The following is a 10,507-nucleotide window of genomic DNA, read 5'->3' on the forward strand; positions in this document are numbered from 1 at the left end:
TATGCTTCTCTAGCCATTAGAGAAACTTGAGTGTTTTCCTCTGAAATGCCTGATGGTGACTTCCCTTCACACATACTGCCTGCTCAATGTGTCGCCTTTGCTTATTTACTATTTTCATTATGGATCTGCCTTTATATGGAAATCAGCTTTATGTTAATATTTAATACATGTATTTCCAGAGGACTGACATGTTATATAGGTTTTCTTCAGTGTGTCTCAGAAAAAGTTTTCGTGCATTATCTAGCTAATCTTGTTTGGTTGATTTGTTTGGTTTTTCGAGAAAGGGTTTCTCTGGGTATTCCTGGCTGTTCTGGAACTCACTATGTAGACAAGGCTGACTTTGAACTCAGGGATCCGCCTGCCTCTGCCTCTTGAGTGCTAAAATTAAATGGCTGCACCACCACCACCTGTCTGCTTGGTTTTTGAGACAGATTATGTCGTCCTAGGTGGCCTGGGACTTGCTGTGTAGATCAGGCTGATATGGAACTCACAGCGATCAGCCTGCCTCTGAAGAGCTCCTGATCCTAGTGCTGGGATGAAAGGTAAGTGCTACTATATCCAGCTATTTAATCTCCCATTCTGCCAAAACATGTCCCACTACAGAATCTGCTATAAATCAGTTTATCATTTATCAGGGACTCATTGACATTCCTTAGCAGAATTCATTAAACGTGACATCTTGGTGTCCTTTTACTGTGTTCTGTTTATTGAACAGAACCTTCTCCCTGGGGATTTCTGATGTAGTCATTTTGTTTTACTGGCTTATATCCTGTACTATGTCTTTATAAGGAAGACACTTTGCTTTGCTCTGTTAAAAGCATTAAGAACCTCTTGCTTTCTCTAGCATTAATTGATGCCAAGATGGATTGGTACCCAGGGGCCTGTTTCCCAGGGCACAATTACAAGAGTAGATGGTACCTAGCCAGGGAAACTCAGAATGTCCACAGAGCCACCCAGTCTTTGCACAGCTAATGGAGCAGGAAGAGGGGTCCTGTGGGTTGGGAGTATGAACAGTAGAAGGGATGGATACTAGTGGTTATTAACAATGTGGTTGGTGCCGGTCACACTACATATTCCCTTGGGTACTGTTCAGCAACTGGTGTGCAAATGCTGGAAACTGAGGTAGCCCAAGTTACCACAGAGCCTAATCCAGTCTAGCCAGCCATAGCTGCTGCTCTCTCTCTTGCTTTCTTTTTTTTTTTTTTTTTTTTTTTTTTTTTTTTTGTCGTTTTTTCTTTTTACATTTATGTATTTATTTCTGGGTCAGGGGCACCCATGCACAGGCTGCGGTGTACTTGTGGAGGATGGATGGATATCAGAGAACATCTTCAAAGAGTCTGTTGTCTCTTTCCACAATGTAGGGTCTGGGGATTGAACGGAGGTCCTCAGGTTTGGTGGCAAATACCTTTATCCCCTGAGCCATCTCACCAGGCTCCTTCCCTCTTATATTCATGGACTAAGTCTTTTTTCTTTCTGGCTGTGCCTTTTTCATTATTATTAATTGCTTTCAAAATTTAAGCTAGCTGAGATGCAAGGGCCCTGTTTTCTCCAAAGTTGGGATGTCTGAGTGCCTGAGGATGCATGCCATAAAGAGCAGAAGGTGATCTGGGAGCTGCAGGTCTCCCTTCTTGTTTTTTGTCTGTTTTGGTTTTGGTGGTTGTGAGACCGAGCAGGGCAGCCATGGATGCAGAAGGCTCCACACTAACTCGTAGCTAGTTGTGCACTAACTTGTCGCTAGTTTAGTTGTGCCAAATGGAAAGTCTCAGCCATCTGCTCCTGCTTCCTAGGAAACCTCCCCAGGAAGGGCTGAGCTTTCCAAGCTGTGCTAGTTACTTTCCTACTGCTGCGACAAAACACCGCGAACACAGCCACTGTAAGAAGGAGGGCGGGGCTTACCTGGGCTTAGCATTTTGTTAAGAGTCCAAGATGGCAGGGTAAAGGCAGCAGGCAGCAGGAGCTGGAAGCTGAGAGCTGGGGGCCCACATCTTGAACCACAAACAGGAAACGGGGGGAGGGGGGAGCAAACTTTGAAACCTCAAAGCCCAACCCCAGTGATGTACTTCTTCCAGAAAGGCCACACCTACTACGTCTTCCCAAACAACACAACCCACTGAGAAGCAAGTATTCAAATACCCCTCAGGCTGAGCACAGGAGGGAAGGACAGGGCTTTGGAGGACTCTGCAGGAACCCAAGGCAAGGGCTCCCCATAAGAGCTCAGAGAAGTGAGGTGAGAGAAGAAGCAGGAAGGGTATAGGCGTAGAACCAGTGTGGTGTCAGGACCCAAGTCCCCAGAGGCAGAGTGGGCAGGTCGATCCTATTGGGATTTGGGGAGCAAGCCTGAGAAGGCTCTGGAGGCCACAGCTGGCAAAGCAGCTGGGCAGCGGTGTGTGTTTGTGAGTGCTGTCCTGTGTGGTAGGGAGAGAATGGGGCAGTTACACTTTGGGAGAAGTGACTCAAGAAGAAGCTAACACAAGTGTATACAGTGGAGGCTGGCTGTGAGGTATTTCTCTCTCTCTCTCTCTCTCTCTCTCTCTCTCTCTCTCTCTGTGTGTGTGTGTCTGTCTGCCTGCCTGCCTGTCTGTCTGTCTGTCTGTCTATTTCTCTCTGTGTGTCTGTGTTTGTTTCATATTGTCTTGATGTTTGAATCATAGGAGGCTTTCAATAAAGAAAACAAGAATCTGCTCAAAGAACTCTAAGGGCTTTGTCAGCTGGAAGGGTATTGGCGACCTCATGGGGCTATTTTGAATAAACAAAGGCAGATAAATTAGGATTCAAAGGGGTTACAGGGAAGAAGGGTGGAATCCAGAGGTGAGCTCAGGGCATGGTGGCTTGCTTTGTTCTTCTTTGAGCCTACACACAGGAGGGAAGAAGAGGATAGATCCTATAGTAAAATTGAATTTTAATTAAGTTCAGTTTAACATCAGAAGTAGCCATCATCACACCAGGCCACAGAGACCTGAAGCATGCTCGTTACTCCAGTGAGTTGATGTCAGGGAGAGAATCCTGTGCTTGTCTAAAATCTGGATTCATTGACTTATCACTTGTTGAGCAAAGATGAGTCACTGGGCTGGAATGTTGACCTTGTTCTTAAGGTGCTTGTGGCCAAATGAACTCTGCATAGGCTATGGATATGTTTGGTGCTGAAGTCTGCCAAGAAACAGGAGGAAGGATCCAGTGTGACTGAGAAGCAGAGCGGTTTAGGTGAATAGATAAGTGGACATGGGTGGAGGTCTGAGGTAACCTAGCAAGCATGAGGTGCATAGATGGGGGTGGGGTGGGGTGCAGTTGTTGGTGAGGGGAGAAAGAGGACAAAACTGTGTCAGTATGGGTCATTCTGGATGGGGCATGGCGACCACACAGTGCAGGAGACTAGACTAACAGAGCTCCCAGAACTCACGTTCTGTCACACATGACGTGACAGAGACATCTCTAGTCAGTGCTCTCCCCAGAGAGCAGCTATTTTCAGGCTATGACTCTGGGTGTGGGTGTATTGAACTGAGAGACTGCTTAAGAATTTTAGGTGCTTCTACCTATGACTGATTAGATCTTGCCCCAGGACATGTTCCTTAATCACAGGCTTTTGTTGGGAGAGCAAGGGGAGGGGAGGAGGGGTCTGCTATAGGGTATAATTTCCGAGCTGATGGAATGTTCTGGGCTAGGACAATTATGAATGACTCATTTGTGAAACCCACCCTGCCCCTTACATGTGTGTTTAAGTCAGAGAGTTTGAGTTTGTTTGTAGAGCATCTGTAAAGATAAGGGAAGCCGGGGATCCCCAGAAAACCAAACTGGAGGGAGAGTTGTGGAATACCCAGCTTATGCCAGAGGCCTGGAACGCGTGAGTTCAGTTAGTTCTTAGAAGAGTCCTACAAGTCAGGTGACAATGCCCACCCCACCAGTGAAGGCGCTGGTTCAGACCATACCCACTGAGCAGGCTTTAAACTCAGGATTAGTTCTTCCCTGCCCAGAAGGTGATGTGGATGAAAGAAACGGATGTAAAATACTGTGCTGGCTCTTTTTATGCCAATGTGACACAGGCTAGAGTCATCTGAGAGAAGGGGACCTCAACTGAGAAAATGCCTCCACAAGGTGGGCCTGTGTGTATGTGTGGGGGGGGGGCATTTTCTTAATTATCGATTGAGGTGGGAAGGCCCAGCCCATTGTAGGCAGTGCCGCTCCTAGCCTGGTGGTCTTGGGTTCTGTAAGAAAGCAGGCTGAGGAAGCTGGGATGGGTAATCCACCAAGCATCATTCCTCTGCATCAGATCCTGGCTCCAGGTTGTCACACAGTTTGAGTTCCTGCCTGGCTGCCCTCAGTGGACTATGACCTGGATATGTAGCCAAAAGAAACCTTTCTTCCTCAAATTGCTTTAGGTCATGGTGTTTCATCACAACAATAGTAGCCTTAACTGACATCTATATACTAAAGTTTCCATCCATCCTCAGATGAATCCCTGAGGAGAGAATCTACTTGGAATCAACTAAATTACCTGTAGTGTATGCCTATGCTGATTTTCAGCCTTATAGGAGAATAAGATGACGATTTGTGTGGAGCCTTAGAGATGATCACACACTGTCCTTAGTATCAAATTTGTATAGGAAAATCACTTATGCCAATTTGCCTGTACCAAATGAGCAGGCTGGAATATGAACTCGTCACAGGCTGGATTCACTAGGCTGTCCCCTGAGTACCTTACCAATGGTGCTTGAGAAAGGCATAGCTCCTTCGGGGGCTTTCATTTACAAAAATATAAAAAAATAAAATAAAATAAATCAGGTAGGTCTGGCAGTCCTACATTCAGTTAGGCAACTATTGATAAGGCAAGCCTAATTCTGCTCTGCACCTCCCCTCATCCGCCCCTTCCCACACAGCTGCCCAAGCCGCAGGTTTTTAGCGTTTTAGTGCCTGATGCATCCCCCCCCCGCACTGCAATGATCTTCAGAGAGTGGGAGTTGAGACTGCAGGAGATCAATGATAAGGTCAGTCCCGGCTTTAATCTGGTCGTAAGGGCTGAGAGCATGGATGTTGGAGCCACACTGTCTGGAACGGAATCTCAGCTCTGCACTTAGCGGCTCTCCTGAGTGAGTTTACGCAACCTTTCTCTGCCTCAGTTGCTTCAAGGGTACGGAGCGGTAATAAATCATCGGGATTTTCGGTAGAAGTACATTGAGTTAATATCAATATCCCCAAAGCTTTTAGGAGCATGTCCAAGCATATACAGTGCCACACATTTAAATTTTACTGTATTTCTGAAAAGCCAGGCCAGGCTGAGGTCCTGCAAAGAAAGAATAACATGTTCAATGAAATCTGCCTACCAAAGCTGGGGCTAAACCTAGTCCTTCATCCCATTAATCTGCTGAGCTCAAATATACACAGCTAATACTTTAACACTGAGAATAGAGATTAATGAGTTTTAAAGTGATCAAAACTTTGGAAGTGGCGTGAGCTGTTAGTTTCAAGAGAAAAGCAATGAATATTAATGAATATTAATGAATCTTTTAGATGTTCTCATGAATGCTAGAACTATTATGAGCCAGCTCAGTGCCACCACTGAGCTCAGAGAGAGGTGATCACATGTTCTAAGGGTAATAACTGATGGCTATTAACAGCAGTTTAGTTACTCTTGGGTGGGGGGCGTTTTGGAAAAATAACCTAAAATAGTCTTACGCATGTTGCCACAGTCTCTTTGAGTTTATATGTGCATCTGTCTTCTTGTGTCTGGAAGACACTGTTTCCTTGGAGTCACCCATCACCTTTTGGTTCTTATGTTCTTTCTGTCTCCACTTCTGCATAGATCCCTGAGTCCTGAAGGGGGGAATTTGATGAAAAATCCCATAACTAATGTGGGCCCAGAGGGGCTCACAGAGACTGAACTACCAACCAAAGAGCATGCAGGGGTCAGACCTAGGCCCCCTACACATTTGTATCAGATGTGCAGCTTGGTCTTCATGTGGGCACCCTAACAATTGGAGCAGGGACTGTCTTTGACATTGGATCCCCTTCCTCTAGCTGGACTGTCTGATCCAGCTTCAGCAGGAGAGGATGCCTTAGTCCTGTTGCGGATTGTTGTCCCAGAGGCAGGCTGGTACCCAAAGGGGTTTTTCCCCTTCTCCTCAGAGAAGGGGAGGGGGTAACTGGGAGAGGGATTTATGGGGATGGGACTGGAAGGAGAGGAGGGAGGAGTGACTGTGACTGGGATGCAAAGTAAATAAATAAATAAATAAATAAATAAATAAATAAATAAATGGATAAAAATAACTGAGTCTATTACGATAGCTCTGTAGAACAACTTGCAATCTAGGATGGTGGCACTTCCAGTAATTCTTATTTATTTATTTATTTATTTATTTATTTATTTATCGATTTATTTATTTAATGTATATGAGTACACTGTTGCTGTCTTCAAACACAGCAGAAGAGGGCATCAGATCCCATTACAGATGGTTGTGAGCCATCATGTGGTTGCTGGGAATTGAACTCAGGACCTCTGGAAGAGCAGTCAGTCTGCTCTTATCTGCTGAGCCATCTCTCCAGTCTCCAGCAGTTCTTTTATTATTCAGGATTGTTTTTTAGCGTGTGTGGTATGTGGTGTGTGTGTGTGTGTGTGTGTGTGTCCATACAAAGCTGAGGATTGTATCTTCAGCGTCTGTGGATTGTGATGGGATTTTGATGGGGATCACACTGAACTGGTACAGTGGTTTCGATAGGATGGCTGTCTTTGCATTCTCCACCTTACTGATCCATGACCATGGGAGATCTTCCCATCTTCTGATAGCTTCTTCAATTTCTTCCCTCAGTGTTTTAAAGGTTTTTATTGTACAAATCTTTCACTTGCCTGGTTCGAGTTATCCTAACATATTGTTGAGGCGCTTGTTAAAGGTCCTTTCCCCCTGATTCCTTTCTCTGTGTGTTTGGCATCTGTATATAGGAAGGCTTCTGATTCCTGCTGACTTTATAATCCCACTACTTTGCTGAAAATGTTTATCAGCTGCAGAAGTTTCCTGGTGGAAGCTTTTAGGATTATTTATATATAAAATTATACTATATGAAAATTAAGATCTTTGACTTCTTTCCTGTGTCCCCTCCATCTCCTTTATCTGTCTTATTGCTCTAGTCAAGACATCAAGTACTATAGCAAGTAAGTATGAGAGAGTAGAATCCAATCTGTTAGTCTATATCTTTTTATTAGGGAATTAACTTGAGAATTATCAATAAGCAGTGTTGTTTTCTGTTTGTTTTTGTTTTTAATGTGGGTCTCACCTCTCTCTTTGAAGTACTGCTCAGGAAATATTTATTCCTTGTTTCTTCTTGGGTGTGGTTAGCCTCTTTAGACTGAAGTTTTTCTTTTAGTGCTTTCTAGACCTGGATTGATAAATAGAAATTGCTTACATTTGGTTTTATCATGGGTTTCCCACTCCGCTCTGTTGATTACGATTGATAGTTTTGATAGATATAGTAGTCTGGGATGGCATTCGTAGTTTCTCAGAGTTAGTAGAACATCCGACATACCCTTCTGGCTTTCAGAGTTTCCATTAAAAAGTCAGGTGTTGCTGGGCAGTAGTGGCACATGCAGAGGCAGAGGCAGGTGGATTTCTGAGTTCGAGGCCAGTCTGGTCTACAGAGTGAATTCCAGGACAGCCAGGGCTACACAAAGAAACCCTGTCTCAAAAAACAAAACAACAAAAAAGTCAGATGTTATTTTAGTGTGCCTGTCTATGTATGTGATTTTTTTCCAATGCAATTTTTAATATCCTTTTCTTGATTTTTATATTTAGTGTTTTGCTTATTATATAGTGTTGGGAATTTCTTTCCTGGCCCTATCTATTTGGTGTTCTGTATACTTCTGTACCTTGATAGGTACCTCCTTTAGATTGGGAAATTTTTTTCTATGATTTTGTTAAAAATACTTTTGTGCCTTTGGCCTGGCCTTCTTTTTCCTTCCTCTATTATTATTATTATTATTATTATTATTATTATTATTATTAATTATTATGATGATGATGATGATGTTTGGCCTTTTCATAGTAGCCCATATTTCCTGTAAGTTTTATATTTGTATTTTTTTTTTTAAGATTTAACATTTTCTTTGACTGAGTTAACCCTTTTTTTATTTTGTCTTTTAAGACTTGAAATTCTTCAGTCCATGCGTTGCAATCTGGTTTTGAGGCTGACCACTGAGTTTTTTTTTTTTTTTTTGACACCCTCTTCAAGGTTTCCAGTTCCAGTTTATATAAGCTTGTTTTTTCTTTAGTGATTCTGTTTCTACTTTATGTCTTGATTTCATTATTTCATTTGACTGTGTTTTCAAAGTCTTCATTAAGGCATTTATTTATTCATATCCTCTTTACATCCCTTTTTTGTTTTTTCAATACAGGATTTCTTTGTAGCCCTGCATGTCCTGGAACTCACTCTGTAAACCAGGCTGGTCTCAAACTCAGGGACCTGCTTGTCTCTGCCTCCCCAGTGCTGGGATTAAAGACATGAGCCCCCATACTTGGCTAAGGCTCATACACATTCATAATCACTATTTGAAATCCTCATCTTGTGCTTCAGATAAATTGATTTTCTCAGGACTGATTGCTTCTGGAGGAGGTGTATTGTCTTGGCCTTTCATGCTTGTGTTTTTGCACTGGGATCTAGGTATCTGGAATTATGATATTTGGGGTGTTTTGTGTAGATATCTGGTCTTGTCTTTGTTGGGTGGGTGCTCTATTCCTTGGGTTGCTTTTGCCCTCTGAATCCTAGGCCAGTGTGGTGGCTGTGTGGTCCCTGGTGGAGAGGGCTTTTGTGGGTTGGCAGATGACAGACACAAAGGAATGAAAACTGGTTTGCAGAAAGGGTTAGAGAGGCAAGAAGGTGGTCTTTAAAGGTCAAATTTTAGTTAAATGATCTTGAAATGGAAGGCACTTGTAAATAGTTCCCATATACTAATTGAATGACCTCTTGATCTCAACCTTAGATCTAGTATCATGGTATCTTAGAGATGAGAAGTGATTCTAGAGACAAATATACATCCATGGCCACTACACTAAATTACATAATACTTTGTGTTGGGTTTTAAAAGTATCTCAGTCTTTGCTAAATACACTCACACAAAAAGGCCAAGGGGAGAATGGAATGGACTCGTGCTCTGACAATACTGAAACAACTGTTGCCAACTAAAAGCCCGAAGGAACACGGATTTATCAGCAACAGATAGGGGAATGGGCGGCCAGAAAATATACCTTCTCTTCCCCAGGTCCTCTTCATACCCCAAATGACATCATAGTTATTATCACTGTTCGAAGGCAAGCATCCCTGCAGTACTTTGACAGGTTTCCTCTGGGTAGGAAATAGTGGCAGGTGGTAGGAAAGGGTGGGGTCTCCTAAGGAAGTTGAGGGGGCAAGGCTGTTCTTCTTTAAGGCTAGGCTTATTTTCATGAGACTTTTTGGCATTTTTCTATTTTAAAAAGAAACATATGCTCTTACCAAGAAACAGCTCACTATATTTTTGGGAAAAACCAACCCACATACATTTTTTTTTATTTTTTATGGTGCTAAGGAAGGTAGGCAAGTGTTTTGCCACTTTCCCAGCCAGCATTTTCTCAATATTGTCGTCAGTGATTTGTTAAAATGAAAAATTACAAAAACCAAATCAAACCCACACAAACCAATGTGCAGGAAATGGCAAGTAAGCCATAAACCAAAGGAATCTGAAAATGAAACCAGAACACACACTTGAAAACCACGTCTGCCAGGACAGGAGACATGGAGCTATTTGGTTACCCTGAAGTATTATCTTGGCGTCTATTGGGCAATACCCATGGACCAACTTTGCAGTTTGTAATTTTCTGTAAAAAACAAAACAAAACAAAACAAAACAAAACATGAAGTCTGTTAAACCAGGATGCTGCTCAAAAGACTGAATCTTTGGTAGATGTCTAAATTTCATAATCTTGAACTTGAAACATGTATATTATAGTCACAAGACTTGTAGCATGCTACATTCTACTTAGTGTACAAGTGAGAATTTAGAAGTGTAATCTTTTTGTTGGAAGTATGCTACCACAGCTGCAGTGAGTATATGCTGTGCAGACAGCCGTGGAATACCATAGGTGGTAAGATGGGAAATATTGCTACTTGCATATTTCTGCCCCAGCCTCAAAAGGGAATGAAGAAAAAAAAAACAAACAAACAAGGAAAGACCTGGTTGTGAACAATGCTTAAGTTTCCCCATGTACATCAGCTTCTAAGTGGGACTCCTACATCCACACATAGTTTCAGCCTTTCAAAGGTTTAACCATCTACACCAGGACAGGGCAAACTTTTCCTATAAAGTTCCCACAGTAAAAGCTTAGTATTTGTCACAGCTACTCAATTCTGCTACTGCAGCATGAGAGCAGCCACATAGCTGGATGAGCTAACACTTTCCCAGGGACATGATGGCCATCAGAGCTGAGTTCACATAATCTTCATGTCATGAAACACTACACTGATTAAAAATATTTAGAGATGCAAAATCCGATTT

The sequence above is a fragment of the Mus pahari genome, chromosome 3 (assembly GCF_900095145.1).
Source record: "Mus pahari chromosome 3, PAHARI_EIJ_v1.1, whole genome shotgun sequence".
Taxonomy (NCBI): Eukaryota; Metazoa; Chordata; class Mammalia; order Rodentia; family Muridae; genus Mus; species Mus pahari.